The sequence below is a fragment of the Pteronotus mesoamericanus genome, unplaced genomic scaffold (assembly GCF_021234165.1).
Source record: "Pteronotus mesoamericanus isolate MK-2021 breed Mesoamerican mustached bat unplaced genomic scaffold, CSHL_Meso_final scaffold_21, whole genome shotgun sequence".
NCBI classification, from domain to species: domain Eukaryota; kingdom Metazoa; phylum Chordata; class Mammalia; order Chiroptera; family Mormoopidae; genus Pteronotus; species Pteronotus mesoamericanus.
The window spans coordinates 26139888-26155083 of record NW_026555310.1 but is presented as its reverse complement, the minus strand read 5'-3'; the positions used below and the strand labels follow the sequence as shown (position 1 = coordinate 26155083).

The 15196-nt window shown below is 38.1% G+C and overlaps 1 protein-coding gene across 3 annotated transcripts in view; it reads right to left on the bottom strand.

Moving 5' to 3' along the window:
• EPS8 (EGFR pathway substrate 8, signaling adaptor) overlaps positions 1 to 15196 on the bottom strand; it is a 154321-nt gene that overhangs the window by 88436 nt on the left and 50689 nt on the right. The window contains exon 2 of one of the 3 annotated variants that reach the window (XM_054591395.1): positions 1576 to 1664. The exons of 1 other annotated variant lie outside the window; for it this stretch is intronic. The gene's annotated coding sequence lies outside the window, so the exon portion shown is untranslated. Of the gene's footprint in view, positions 1 to 1575; positions 1665 to 6595; positions 7071 to 15196 lie in introns of those variants that run through there. One more of the 3 variants, XM_054591396.1, reaches the window with a different exon arrangement.

The following is a 15196-nucleotide window of genomic DNA, read 5'->3' as shown; positions in this document are numbered from 1 at the left end:
AATGTAAAAACCATCCTTGGCTCAGAGAGGAAAACTAGCCCCACTAGCCATAGTGTGCTGACCCCTTGCTTTAAGTTCACGAACACTCATTAATTCCACCATTACATATCCTGTTATCTGTATAATATTTGGCTTTTAACACTCAACTGAAGAACCACTCCCTCTACTATTTATCAAAGCTCCAGTTTAACAAATATTGATTAAACACTTGTTTATGTGTGAGGTAACTGACTACCTAAAGAAACAGTGATAGTACTATAAATACAAATAAAGCCTTTTGAAGGCTTTCACTAGTGTCTTTCTTCTCTTTTTCCTGTGGGTTCTTCTTTTTTCTGAGCCTACTACAAATCAGGATTCATAGCATAATCAATTTACTATGCTCATGGCCTCAAGTTTCTCTTACCATATTCCTGTACTGAAATTGCTGCTCATTTGAGTTTCTTTCTGAGACCCTGATTGGGCTCCATGTACCGCAGAGTTAGAGGCCCTTCCTGCTCATTCTCCATTAGGCTCCTTCCTTTCAATTGTGGCAGTCTTATAAATTCACCTTTTGTCCCCAACTTCCAAGACAATCATTTCTTCTTCTCTTTTTTAGTTCAGCTCACCTCCTTTATTGCCAATTGTACAATTTTTCTCCCTTTTTATATGGGATAAAACTCTGAATTAGGTGTCTGTTATCTGTTTCTATTATTGCTCTCTCTCTGATCATCTGTGTATTTTTAGTCCGAGTATCTGTCTTCATCTGTTATAGGGGTCAAAACAGCTTGTGGTGCCAACCAGACACGGTTAAGTGCAGAGGAAAAAACACATTAGAAGTTATTTATTCATAATCTACAAAGTACTCGAAGAGACCACTAAGGTCTACAGCAAAGGAGTTAGACTTGATTTAAGAACTGGTCCTGCCATTGATGTCTATGAGTTATCGACCTTGGGCAAGTAAATTAATCTCTGTGAGCTGTTTTTTCCTCATCTGTAAAATAAAGACAGTAATAACGCCTACTTTATAGTGTTCATAAAAATTACATAACATAATCCATGTCAAGCACTTACCATAGTGCCTAGTACACAGCAAAGGCTCCAAAAATGTTAAACATAATTATTATTTAAAGGTAAGATATATTTTTACCCTAGGGGGCCACAGGCCTTTTACATTAACGTCGTCTCTACTTGCTTTTGAGCCTATTTATTTCCACTGGTAAATGTATGTATGTCCCACTCCCTTTTTTAACAACACTGTTTAAACAGGTTCTTTGACATTTTGCTGTGTGGTACTGGGTTCTTCCTTACAGGGACTGTTTACTGTCTTTCACCAGGGGGGAGGGAGGGTTGAAATGAAGAGAGAGAAAGAACGATCAGTTTATACTCTATATGTTATCAATTAGTACAGTCAGTTGTGTTGTAATGCAACATACGCATTCCTAAAAATCACGATGCTATGCAAAAATCATGTCATTAAAGCCCCTGAGATTATGGGAAAAATGGCCATAAGTAACACATGAAAAAAAAAGAATCTAATAAAACCATAGCACACTTTTATATATGTTAAATGGTTAAAAAACAAATATGGCAACTTACTTGAAAAAGACCTAAATTTTGCTTGTGGGATTGGCTGTCCAAAGGGTTGCTGCTTTTGAGTTATTGTGAAATGGTGGAAGAAGAAATATCTGAAATTGAAGGGAAAATTATAAAATAAGATATGGGTGGTTGCGACTTATAATATGCAGTGAAGGGAGGTAGCAGGAAGATACCTGAGGTGTGTGCATGTACATTTTGTGTATTCCCATGTGGCCTGGTTCAGCTAGGTGGAGTTTTCTGTGTTCACTTACTATTACTCAGATAAAATCACATATAAATGTAAGATTTACAATACACTCAAATTATTCCCTAATATCAATAATGCAGGAATAAATCCTCATTTTCAAAACAAGCATTATAGCAGAATGGGCAGTATTTATTCCCTAACTATAAACTTTTGAAAAATGTTCTGATTCAGAACTATAGTCACTATTTACAAAGCCTGTGTTACTCTGCCTATTCAGCCTGAAGCCTTTACCTAGAAAAAGTCATTCTTTCCTTGTCAGTATTAAGCCACTAAACATAATCTAAAAGATTTGTTAAGGACATTTTGACTGTTTCTTCAGCTTTCACTGCTGAGAACAGCTCTGATTCAGACAGCCATGCCGTACTTGATTAGATCTCCAGTTGCTTCTGTGTCCCTAAAGGTCCATTCCAACAGAGCAGTGAAATGTCTGGAGGTCAAGAACTCACAATCACGTCATTCCATTTATTCAGTCACCCAATATTTACAATGAGCACCTACTGAATACAAAGCAACATGGGAGATACAAGATGAAACCACAGTCAACCCATCAAAAGAGACACAGGCTTAACTCAGTGGATCATTTAAACTCAACGTTTTATAGGAGGTGTAAAATATTATAACACATGTAAAAAATAACACTAAGACAAGACAGAATAGGAAGTACCTTAAGAAAATGCAAAAAGGTACATAATAGATTACTTTCAATGTTGAAATAGAGGACCAGAAGAAATTTAATGAGGGTGAATGGCAGATCTTAAGGATGAGTTAAATTCTGGATGTTAGACAGGGACTTCCTAATTGTGGTATGAGTACAGAGAAAGGCAGGAAACGGGAGGTGTAAAGCGCTAAGATCAAGCAGCTTAGGCCATAAATTAAGCTACGTGTCCACAAATGATAAGTTACATACCAGACTTCAAGTTTTATATGAAAGGAAATGGGAAAGCTGCTGACAATTTTTATCAAGAAGAGCGCAACATAGTTATGAATGGGCAGAAGGGAGCCCATCGGCATTCACAAATCCAGGCTTTGAATAAATTTGAGAGACTACATTCAGAGTCTTTGGAAGGAGAGGCAAGGAGGAGGCCTTTTTCCAACTACAATCCCAGGCTTTGTGTCCAAGATTGATATTCATGGGCTCTACTGAATGGATACTAACTGTGTCATTTGGTCTGGCAAATTGTATAAAACAGTGGAATAAAGAAAAATTACCTGCAAATGAGGAAACAGTGTTTTTCTTACAAATAGTGAGGGAAAACAAAGGCTGCAATGCAACCTAGTAGTAACAATAAGTCAGATATTTAATTCTGACCATTAAGACAATATAATTAGTAAAATTAAGTATAATGGTTCTGAATTGCATAAATAACTAACAGAATGTATTTTTAATACTCAAGAAACTGTATACTAATGTTCCTAAAAGCAAAGCCTTTTTGGACAAATGTTCATGTGAGATCTACAACAAGCTTAAGAAAGAGACATAACAATTCAGCTCAGATTTTACATTACAAAGTACAGAGAACATTATTTCATAAATTGCTTTAAAATTCTTAAAAAATATATTAAGGATTAAAACTATCATGTTTCTTCTAATCAAATCCTAAATATAGTTAATATATTCTATACACAAGATTCTGCATACAAATGCCACAACTTTTAACTAAAATAAAAAGTATAATTTTTCTTATAGCTGAAAAGTCCATTTTATGTGCTTAAATAGCAAATTAAACAATTAAAAACACATACACAAAACTAACTCTATCATAATAAAATTTAAAATACTTTTTAAATTATATTAGAACTATCTTATAAGGTAAATGATCAAAAGACTACATGATAATCCATTTTATTATATCATCAGCATAAAATTTTTATGCAATTCAGCCAAACTATTATTTAAAAGACTAGAGGCTTTCGGTCAAAATGGCAATGTAGGCAGACAAGGCTTGCCTCTTCGCACCAGCACATCAAAATTACAGAGAAAATATAGAACAGCCATCACTCAGGATAGTTAGAAATTGAGTTGAGTGGAAGTCTGACAACTATGGAATTGAAGAAAACACATCCATCCAGACTGGTCAGAGAGGCATGGATGCTGAACAGGCTGGACCCATACCTACGTGGATAAAAATTCGGGAGGGATAGCTCAGGAGCGTGGAGTCCCAGACCCACGCCAGGCCCCCCAGCCCAGGATTCCAGTTCCAGGAAGGTAAGTCCCTGCAACTCCTGGCTGCAAAAACCAGCAGGGATTGAGTTGATGTAGGAGGCTACCACCGCCCCAAGCAGTTCCTCCTGGGGAACACACACATAGACTCACCTACTCAGACTCGCTCCCTCTGAGCTCCAGCACTGGGGTGGCAGTTTGAAGGGCACCATGGCGTACAGGGAGACTGAAGTGTCTGGCATTGGGGCATGCAGAGGCCATTGTCCCTTGGCAGAACCCTTCCCCTCAGAGCTGGTAGGCTGGTGCCATATCTGAGATTCTATCAACCTGGCTAACACTGTGTCACCTGCCCTGGAGATCCCCAGACACTACCCCACCCAACTTACTGGCCTACCCAAGCTGCTTTTCCATAAGAATGGCTGGCCTCAGTTCCTAAAACCTCTCAAACAGCTGCCTCTGGCTTTGGTCAGCCCTAGTGGCAGCCAGATTAGAGTCACAACTTGGCTTCCCCTGGGAATCTTCAAGGCCAGCACAAGTAGCAGCCATCTCAGATTGCTTTACAGCTCAAGCAGGGCAGCCCTGGGCAAGACAAAGGTAGAGGTTGACCTTAGCCTGTACCACCCAGAAACCCCAGGGCCAACTCACCTGGTAGACAGCTACAAACCACGTCAGAGCACCACCGCCCTGCCCTTGGACAGCTGATCCTCCACAGAGGGCAGAGGTTGGTCGTTAGTGGTCACAGCCAGTCTTTGCAGTTGACTGGCCTGGGTAAATCCCTCCCATTGATCTGCCAGCAGCAACCAAGGCCCAACTACAAGAGGAGGGTGTACTCAGCCCACACAAAGGGCGCACCTCAAGTACCCAGCTTGTGTGGTGATAGGGGAGGCTGTGTCTCTAGGCCCTACAGGACACCTACTACATTAGGTCACACAACCAAGATACAGAGTCAAAGCAGCTCTACCTAATACATAGAAACAACAATAAAAGTCAAAGTATAATGAGCTGATTTCTGTCTCCTTAAACCCCAGAAGCTCCCCTAAGTAAACTTCATACCTACCTTGATGAATCAATGACATGATTTCATTGAAAAATAAACTAAAAAGGAAACTTCTCTACTTCTCTACTTTATTGAGGAATTATTTATAGAGAATATGAGTCTAACATCTTATCCTCTCCATAGTCATTTCTTCTTACATGCAATTTACTTGAACTGAATAAACTGTTTCCAAGTCTAGCTGCTGAAAAACATAAACCTCTTTTAAAGCACTCCAGGTAAAGTAGGTGCAGGGATAGCCTCCTTTAGGTGACAATAAGGTGGGTCAAAAGCAAAATATTTGATAAGCCATTCCAGAGCATATATGAAATTTATACTCAACAAGATACTAACATTTGCCTTTAAATTTGGCCTGTAAAGTTGCGCAAAGCTTTGCTGCAACAACATCTCAAGCCACCTCACCCATTTATGCTTCCAGAAAGCTGCATTTGATGTCAGCATGGGTAGTGATAATTTGTGTACACTGATAATTCTCCTTGTGTAGAAATAAGGAGACATACCAGAAAGAAATCAACATTTTCAAGAATGTATTTCAAGAAGCAATACAGTCATAACCATGGCACCTGAACTCAAGAATGCAGTATACTTCCCAGCATCAAAACAGTGATATAACCAGTTATTTACTTTTGTTCTTTATCTAGTATACTGTGATACAATATTATTAGCCCTTGTTTGTTTCTAAGTACTAAAACTTAGTCTTGTACCCAATTCCTAACAACAGAACAATAACAAAAAGGCTCTTCCTGAATTAAACTTAATATAACAAATAAATCAATAACAGCTACAAAAATAGATCTCTCTATATTAAAAATCATATATATTTGTCACTAAGGTCAAATTTTATATTTAAAAGATCATAATTATAGAATTGGATTTTTTGAAAGAGCTGTTCTTTAAAAACCCCCATTAATTGACTATTTAACGTTTACAAGTTCCATTAATATACATGGGTTTAAAAGAAAACAAACTTTAAATACACATATTCACTACATTTTAGGTCCAAGAAAATGTTTACACAGAAATTTGGCAGTGTTAAGTCTGTGGACTCAAAGCCAATAACAACCTAAGAAGGCTGAACTTGGTTAATAAGCAAATTTTCATAGTACAACTAACATTATATAAACAATCCAAAGCAGTTAATATTTATAGGATAATCACAGTATTTTGCACACCATACTAATTTAAAAATAATGTTATGAAAGTATGGTATGTCTGTACTTTCCCAACTATTAACAGTCAACAGATTTCTTCTTAGCTATAATTTTTTGGGGAAAATTATTCTCTTAAACACTATGACCTAAGGGAAGGAAATCCTTTAAATCCCCATCTCCATACACAAGAAGCCAGGAGGCAAGAGGCAGGACCCTGTGTAACCTGAGGTACCAATTTTCCCAAACTCAGAATCCACTTGGAATATCAAATGGGAATTTAAAAGATTTTTAAAGAGCTTACTATTACTACTATGTGTTTCAAGGTCTACAAATATCCTCTATAAAAATTATGCCTCTGAGAGCCCTCCTTAGCAAAGAAAATATTCCACAAACTCAAACTTACCTACCCACAGTCCAGGCAAAACTCCTCTAAGCAATCCTCCAGGGCAATACTGAGAGGACATTCTCTCAGTTCACTCTTGGTGCCAAGTGACCTTTGGTGTATCAACAGAAAGGGTGGGGCTGGAAGCTTCAGTTTCAGCAACACACTAGGCTGAACAAAGTTTCTCCTTTGGTTTCTCTGGGGAGTTAACTAAGACTTCCTCTTCTTGTTAAGTAAGTAAACACAGCCTCTACTACATTTCCAACTCTTCCCTAAAGTGGTAAATTAAAGCTTTAAATGGTGCAAAAATGATGGCTAACACTGATTAAGAACTTACTATGTGCTCTAAACTAACACTTTAAAGATAGACACTATTATTACTCCCATTTTAAAGAGGCAGAATCTGAGGATTAGAGGTTAATACTTGTGGGAATTTCAGATATAGCAATATGGTCAACTAAGCTAATGAAGACTTTCTCCTATAAACAGAAAAGATGAAAAAGAGTGTAACAACATTTAAAAATTAAATACAGAACTGGCTGGGTAGCTCAGTTGGTTAGAGCGTCGTCCTGATACATCAAGGTTGGAAATTCAATCTCCGGTCCAGGCCCATACAAGAAGCAACCACTGAATGCATATATAAGTGGAACAACAAAATCACACACTGTCTCTCAATAAAATCAATAAGTAAAAATTAAATAGTTTTACTTACTATAAAGAAAACCCCCTGGTGCCAATCCAAAGCTAGAACCAATGGCCAGAGTGGTAAGCACAAAACCAAATACTGCCAACTGTGGCTGCCAGGAATGATCACCGGAGGCTCTTTAGCGCTTACTGCTAATTGAAATTGGTAAGGAGATGCCCTCTCAAGGAGAAGTGAGCAGAATAAAGAGCTCTCTCAGGACAGCTAGATTTCCAGCCCCGCTCTTCTTCAACACAGGATACACCGTGCACAGCTCTATGCAGCAGCCCTGCTGATGCCCATGCAGGGCCAGAGGAGGCCTTAAGGGCACAAGGTATAAACATGGTGCTGAGATCCTTCCACAAAACCGGAGCTGGCTTCAAAGGGCTGTAATCACAGTTTAAAAATGGTGAGGGGGACAGAACAACTCCACCATTGTCTTAGAAAGACGTCAAGGGAGCTTGTCTCTGAGAATCTGGATGAGAGAGGGCAGGGGGAAATGCTACATCCAGAAATTAAAACCCTAAGCCTGTGTCACAAGGGTTTTGAGGTTTGAATGTTATTTGTACAAGAATCTCCAAGCTAGGAAATTAAAATAAATTAGGGCCTGGGCTAATGATATCCTTGGACTATCTGGAATAAACAAACATAAAACCATTTTAAAGTAACACTCCATAAACAAGGCCACATGGGATTTCTACAAGCTAGAAAAACTTAACCAAACCAAAACCAAAACAAAGAACAGCCCCCTTGAAGATGAGTTTATAATTCAGGAATCACAAAATATGTGAGGAGATGATTTGCTGTGATTAAGCATTAAAAACAAACAAAAAAAAAGCATAACTATTAAGGAGATGGAGGAAGGAAAAGAAACCTATAAAGAATAGGAAACTGAGCTCTGACCAGTGTGACTCAGTTGGTTGGGCGTCGTCATACAAAGCAAAAAGTAACTGGTAAAATTCCTGGTCAGGGCACATGCCTGGGTTGTGAGTTCAGTCCCCGGTTGGGGCATATGCAAGAGCCAACCAATCGCCCAGGATGGTGTGGCTCAGGAGACTAAGCTCAGGCCTGTGGACCAAAAGGTTGATGGTTTGATTCCCAGTCAGGGCACATGCCTGGGTTGCGGCCAGATCCGAGGTTGGGGGCGTGGGAGGGGCAACTGATCAATGTGTTGTTTCTTTCCCTCTCTTTAAAAATAAATAAATAAAGTCTTTAAAAGAAAGAGAGAGGCAACCAATCGATGTTTCTCACATAGATGTTTCTCTCCCTTTCTTTCTCTTCCTCCCCTCCCTCCTCTCTAAAAATAAATAAAATCGTTTTTAAAAAAAGAATAGGAAACTGAAAAAATAAGTAGGTTTTACAAAAAACAAACAGAATTTCTATAAGCACATGCACACTGCTCTACAAAGAACACTGAGAATTTTCATCAGGTTTGTGTAACTGAATAAGGGAACAGCATCACTCTAGGCAGAAATTTTAAAACTTTTAAGGAAAGCAACCAGCAATGTCAGAACTCAAGTATCTTTCAGAACGTATTGCACACCAACTTTTCTCTACCATCTCTCAAGTTCCTCACCAGCATGCCCTGCAAATCCCCATTCCTGGAATTTCGGACCCTTCCTCCTGACCATTCTGAACCATCTCCTGCACCCGGGCAAAAAATATGGAGTGGAGGCGGTAATGTACCACCACTATCCCCGTTTCAGGACTGAAGGATTTTATTCCCCAGTTGCTATAGTCCTGCTAGCAGCCAGCCTTCAGCTATTAACTCTCTTGAGAATGGTCTTGGCCGAAGAGTCTGCTCACACAAGCTCATGCTCCCTTCCCACAGCAGCCCACATCCGAAGATGGGTGGACATGGGGAATACAAAGACTTGCGCCCTCTCCCCAACTAGGACAATGGTGAAAAGCCATTTCAGCTTCAGAGCTCCACACGGGGTCAGACCTCCGCAAGACTGCACCACAGCCTAACTTCCCCTCTGCCCATACGGGTTTCTTCCTTCCCTTCCTTCCACAGGGACAGGTCGCAAGAGAACTTTCCAGTATATTTCCTGCACACTTCCTTCCATCTCCGCATAGGTTTGCTGGGGAACCCAGGCTGCCTGAGACAGAAGAGCATTGGGAAAAAAAGAAAAAGGCAGCATTACCAAGGGAGTGAGAAGAGAAAACCAATGGCCTTGGAAGCAATGGGGGAGCAGCAGAAAGTACTAATATAATCTCTTTCATGAGATTCTCAGTAGCATAAGGGAAAGCCTTTTTCAAAAGGAAAAATACAATCACAAAATTCCAACCCCACATTTCAATGTATCATTGAAATGAAAAGGATGTTAAAGGCTATCCCAGTCCCAATCCCCTCATTTTGAAGATAGTATCTCTTAGGCCCATGGGTCTGCTAAATGCCAAAAATGTTACTGTTTGGAAACAGGCCCTTTTATTCTTCGAAGACAATCATTTTCCTAATAAGTTAAGAAGTATATTTAACACACTGCTGTTACAGTAACAGAATTCTGATATATCTTTTGGCTCCCAACCATTGGTAAAGATGTTAATGACAGTTTCACAAAAGGCTAATCTGGTACACACTGGTATACTACAAATAATTATCCAGAATACTCATTAAAAAACTGCATGGACTCAAACCATAATCCTTCATAAGCACACTCAGGATACCAATGACATGGGACAAATCTAACCAAGGCTCATGGGTATTTTTTAATTACCTCACCTTTCTATGACAAGGCAGTTAACAGAAGTCTCCATAAGAAATATCATAGGTCTGGAACATTGTAGATTTGATTACCACTGATTTTTCCAGTAATTACTGAAGAAAACTGGAAATTGCATATACGCACACACACTTCTCCATGAGTAAGCTTGCCCTACATTCCACACTTTTATAACCACAAATATACTGGCAGGTAAGACAAGTTGTAGCTAAACCTACCACCTAAGACTACTGGATCCAAATTGACACTAAGTTATTCATATAAACTGTTCTGACAGCCAAGCAGAATGGATCAGCAATGTCGCAATCCATTCATCTTGGACATATAAGCAGAACTTTGCTCTCAGTCCCTGAACACTTCAACCTCAGTTCCTCATTTGTGAATCATTCCTTCCTCTCCCAAGATTCACTATCTGCTTTCTCTTCTCTAAATAACTCTTTTTTCTTCTAACTTTAAAAGCTTTTTAAAATAGGAGTAAGAAATTAATGTACTACTAACAAAACAGAATCCCAAACTGGTTTCTAGAAGAAACTTTAAACTACATATTGCCAAACCTCAATTACATACAAGCTAAACTAGCTAAATTTGTTGTAGAATGACCAACCAAGTGCTTTAACAACTTATATGGAGAAAGAATAGGAGATGAACTATAGTTCCTATTTCGGTAGAATCATGTCTAACTACTAATATATTATAGGTATGCCAAAGGGCAAACATGCATGGTATAGAAATAACAGAAAGAACTAATTGGTTCATACAAAAAAGATTAAGTGAATCACTATGGGTTTGGAACAATTGTTTGGTCACAGAAACTAAATTAAATACAGAAAACAAAAACATACAAATGGGCATTTCTTGGGGTGAATAAATAAAAATGACAGAGCCAATGTTATTCATTCTTCTCACAAGAGTGGGAGAGTAAGATCATAATTAAATCTTCATGTCTACAGACAGCCTGAGTTTCTTGTAAGTTAGGGAAATACTGATTTGACAAAGATGAACTGCCAAATGATGTAACAGTGTATATAAGTGAACAAAATAGTAATTTTCCTTTAAATAGGTAGTGTTTAGGTAATGTGATGAGGTCTGTCCGGAAAAAGTCCAGTCATTGTTAATGTAACGAGAATGGTTTATGTGACATTGATGTAACCTGGCAACCAAGGAGAGTGGACTGGAATGTGCGTGTGTGAACAATGACGACTTTACTGTACTAGTCAGTGGGGGCAGTAGATGCCATTAAGTGAGCATGTGTACTGTGTGGATGTCACATTCAAAATGACTGAACAAGTAGAGCAACAAATCTGCATCAAATTTTGCCTGTAGCTTGAACTATTCGGATGATTTGGAAGGCTTCCGGGGACAATGCAATGAGTGCAGCACAAATAAAAGCGTGGCACAAACGCTTCAAAGATGGTAGAGAATCTGTTGAAAGTGATACACATTCTGGAAGATGTGCAACAAGCAAAATGCCTGAGAATGCTGAATGTGTATGGGCTGCAATCAAGAAAGACCGGTGAGTGACAGTGCCAGAACTTTAAAGAAGCTGATCTGGGGATTAAAAATCCTACTGTGTCCAAGATTGTGACGCAGGATCTTGGCATGAAACATGTCATGGCAAAATTCATTCCACAGCTTCTGCTATCCGAGCAGAAGGAACATCATGCTATAGTTGCTGATGAACTGCCAAATGATGTAACAGTGTATATAAGTGAACAAAATAGTAATTTTCAAACTGCTACCAATGAACCAGATTTCCTCAAGAAGGCCACAGGCAGAGATGAATCGTGGGTGTGTCTATAACCCAGAAATGAAGACCCAGTTGTCCCAATGGCAGTTGCCTGGTTCTCCACATCCAAAGAAGGTGCACCAAAGTTGCAGCAAAAACAAGACCATATTAACTGTGTTTTTTGATTGGGAAGGTGTCATCCATCATGAGTACGCCCCTCCAGGCCAAACAATTAATAAGGAGCACTGCCTCAATGTCCTTTGTTGGTTAAGAGATGCAATACAACAAAAACGGCTGCAGCTACGGGCAACTGGTGATGGGCAGCTTCATCACGACAGGGTGCCCACTCATGCCTCACTGTCTCCTTCAGAGTTTTTGGCACAACATCAAGTCACCCAGATGAGTTAGCCCTGCTACAGCCCAGATTTGACGCCCTGTGACTTCTCACTTTTCCCAAAACTAAAATCAGCTTTGAAAGGGAAGAGATTTCAGACCATTGATGAGATTCTGAAAAGTACAACGGGGTAAGCTGATGGCGATTTCTAACAAAGGATTTTGGAGAGTTTTTTGAACAGTGGAAGAGAAGCTGGGAGACCTGTGTGAGGCAAAGATGCCTGCTTTGAAGGGGACTGAGTTGTCATTGTCCTGTGTACAATGTTTCTTGTATCTTGTATCTTCTTCACTAAATGTCTCTATTTTTCATACTGCATGGCTGGATACTTTCTGGACATGCCTCATATACTAACAGAAACACCACACAAGTACACTTGATTATGGATTTTAAATATAATTTTCAACCTAGGAATTACTGTATAGTTCCAATATATCACAATCTTATTTGGCAATGCCAATCAAAAAGCCAACACAATTTTGAAGAAAATGGTGAAAAAGAGGAAAAAGTGATTTCTCATTTCTACTCCTACTCTAATGACCAAAGACATGTAAAGTGTAAAGACCTCAGCAGTAGGAAACCGAAGGCTTGTTTTTACGCACGAAGTCTGCCACTTAATAGCTCTGTAACCTTGAGCAGGTAACTTAACCTCCCTCAGCCTCCATTTCCTCACCTGTAAAATGAGATCAATGAGACAAATTTGTAAGATCTCATTCAGACCTAATATTCCAGAAGATTTTCGAAATTTGAATATAAAAAGAAAAAACCGATTTAATTAGATTTTGGCTAAAACACAGTAATTAGCAGTTTTATTCTTTTGACATAAAGTGGTAAAATTCCAGAAAAATTAAATTACAAAATAGTCAGACAACGTAACGATAAATGATGAGAAACTTAGTTGCTAAAAGGATATCTGTAAATTCACCTCACAAATTACAAAACACTTTGACAGAGCCTCTAATTTCTGCTGAAAATTCCCTATTTAAATATAGACTCTGCTGAAACACAATAGGTACAAAGGATTTCTGAGAGACAGAGAAAATGAAAGCTTTTGGCATGTAGTACCAATATTTCCCATCATTATTAAGATTTCACTTAGAGCTTCTTCATTTCACCTAACTCAAGATAGTGTTAGCATTCCACATAATTGGTTCAGTGAATGCATATCAAAAGAACTGACAAAATGTTTCTCATAAAACAGCACTTTTTAAACACAACACTGTCCCCAAAATCTATGCTTTCCACAAAATGTTAAACTCTAAAAAAAAAAAAAAAATGACTGGACTATTTTAGCTTATTAAAATCATGAGTACTTCTGGATTCTCAAGTGCCATTTGGAAAGAAAAAGGCATTTCATATGAGAGTACCAACGCTTCCCAGGGCATTTTTACCTTAACTCTAAATACAGTCAGGAAATGATCACATTAGACAGATAATGAGACTTAACACTCTCCTAAACATAATCACGTGCTATAGCACTAGGAAGGGAGGGAGACAAATAGAGAAAATGAATTGTGAATGTTGATAAGGTACTATCTTATCAGAAAATCAAGAGAAATGTCCAAGTTTAATTCCAAAGTCTGAATCCACTAAAAGAATCATGATCTATATACTTTAACAAGCTAATACTGAGCAAGCAGACTTGAAGAATTAAATCAGGAGGCCTTACAGTAAACACAATGCAATGCCTGTTTTCAGAGTAGCCATTTAAAAAAAGCTGTGTAAATAGTTGTTAGAATGATACAGTTTATGTCATCATTTGAAAATAAGACCTGCAATTAAACTTGCACATTGAATGATCCTTGAAGCTTGTATGTTACCCATAGATATGTGGGGGGTGGGGGGGACTTAAGTAAGACAAGTTGTGTCAGTGACATGTAGAAGACCTGCAGTCTTAGAACTAAAGCCGTTACAGCAACACTTCAACATGATCTGAGCTGAATGCCACAGTGATACACTGATATTAAATTGCAGGAAAATATACATCAGTTCTAAAAGTGACTTAGCATCTTTGAATATAACTGAACTAGAGCTTGCCCAGGCAGCAGAATTTAGATACGGTATTTGACAGAAAAGTGTTAACACAGTGAAGGTTTACCCTGGGTTAAGCAAAGCATTAAGGGTCACTTTCAAGTGTATTTTCAGTCAATAAAATATTGATTCTCCAGACCAATTCTTAATCTTTCGGTTTGCAGTTCCAAGACCTTTTAATAACAATTCTAACTATGGTACCTATTTCCTTAGTATTCCTGACATGTGGCTATGAAAAATAGATTAAATAAACCTATGTCAAGAGATGGCAAGTTGCGGTCCAAAGAGCCATGGATTTGAAACCTAAAACCTTAATTTTTTTTCCTTGGTTCTACAATTTAAAATTGCATGACCTTAAACAAATCATTGATATAGGGTATAAAATATAGTTGTAAAGAACTTCAGCACAATGCAAAACAGGTTCAAATACTGGAGCTGTTACTTACAGATGTATGACTTTGGACAAGTAACTTCACTAAGTCTGTTTGCTTAGCTGTGAAATAAAAATAATAGTATTTTCTTCATAGAGACTGAATAAAATAATGTATGTAAAGAGCAGAGCACAATGCCCAATGCCTTATTAAGTAATAAATGTATCTTAAAAATACCACTACTTCTCTGACTTTACCTTTTAAGAAATCTATCCCAGAAACCAACATATTATATCTTGGAAAAATTTCCTGTGCTTCACATTGTCTTTATCAGCTCTTTGATAACTTAAGAAAATCGAGCCTTCTCAATGTTAAAAGAGCAAAGTTCTGTTCACAACTATGTAACCTTCAATATTTGCTTTGAAAATCTGTTTTACTTAGGTTAAATAATTAAGCCTTATTTCATAATGATGTGTGATTCTATTTAGTCAAGTATCCAAACTTTTTTATATTTTTGACAAAATTCCCAAAATCAAATTCTAAATAAAATCATTTTTACCTCAAACTAATTCTGAGATGTCCCAGAGGGACCCTGGAAAACCTCCAAGGATTTGTCTCTCACCTTGTAAGTGAGAGATGTTAAAATAATTATGTTTATTTGTTATGTTCAATTACATGGGAAGCACCATCAAATAAATA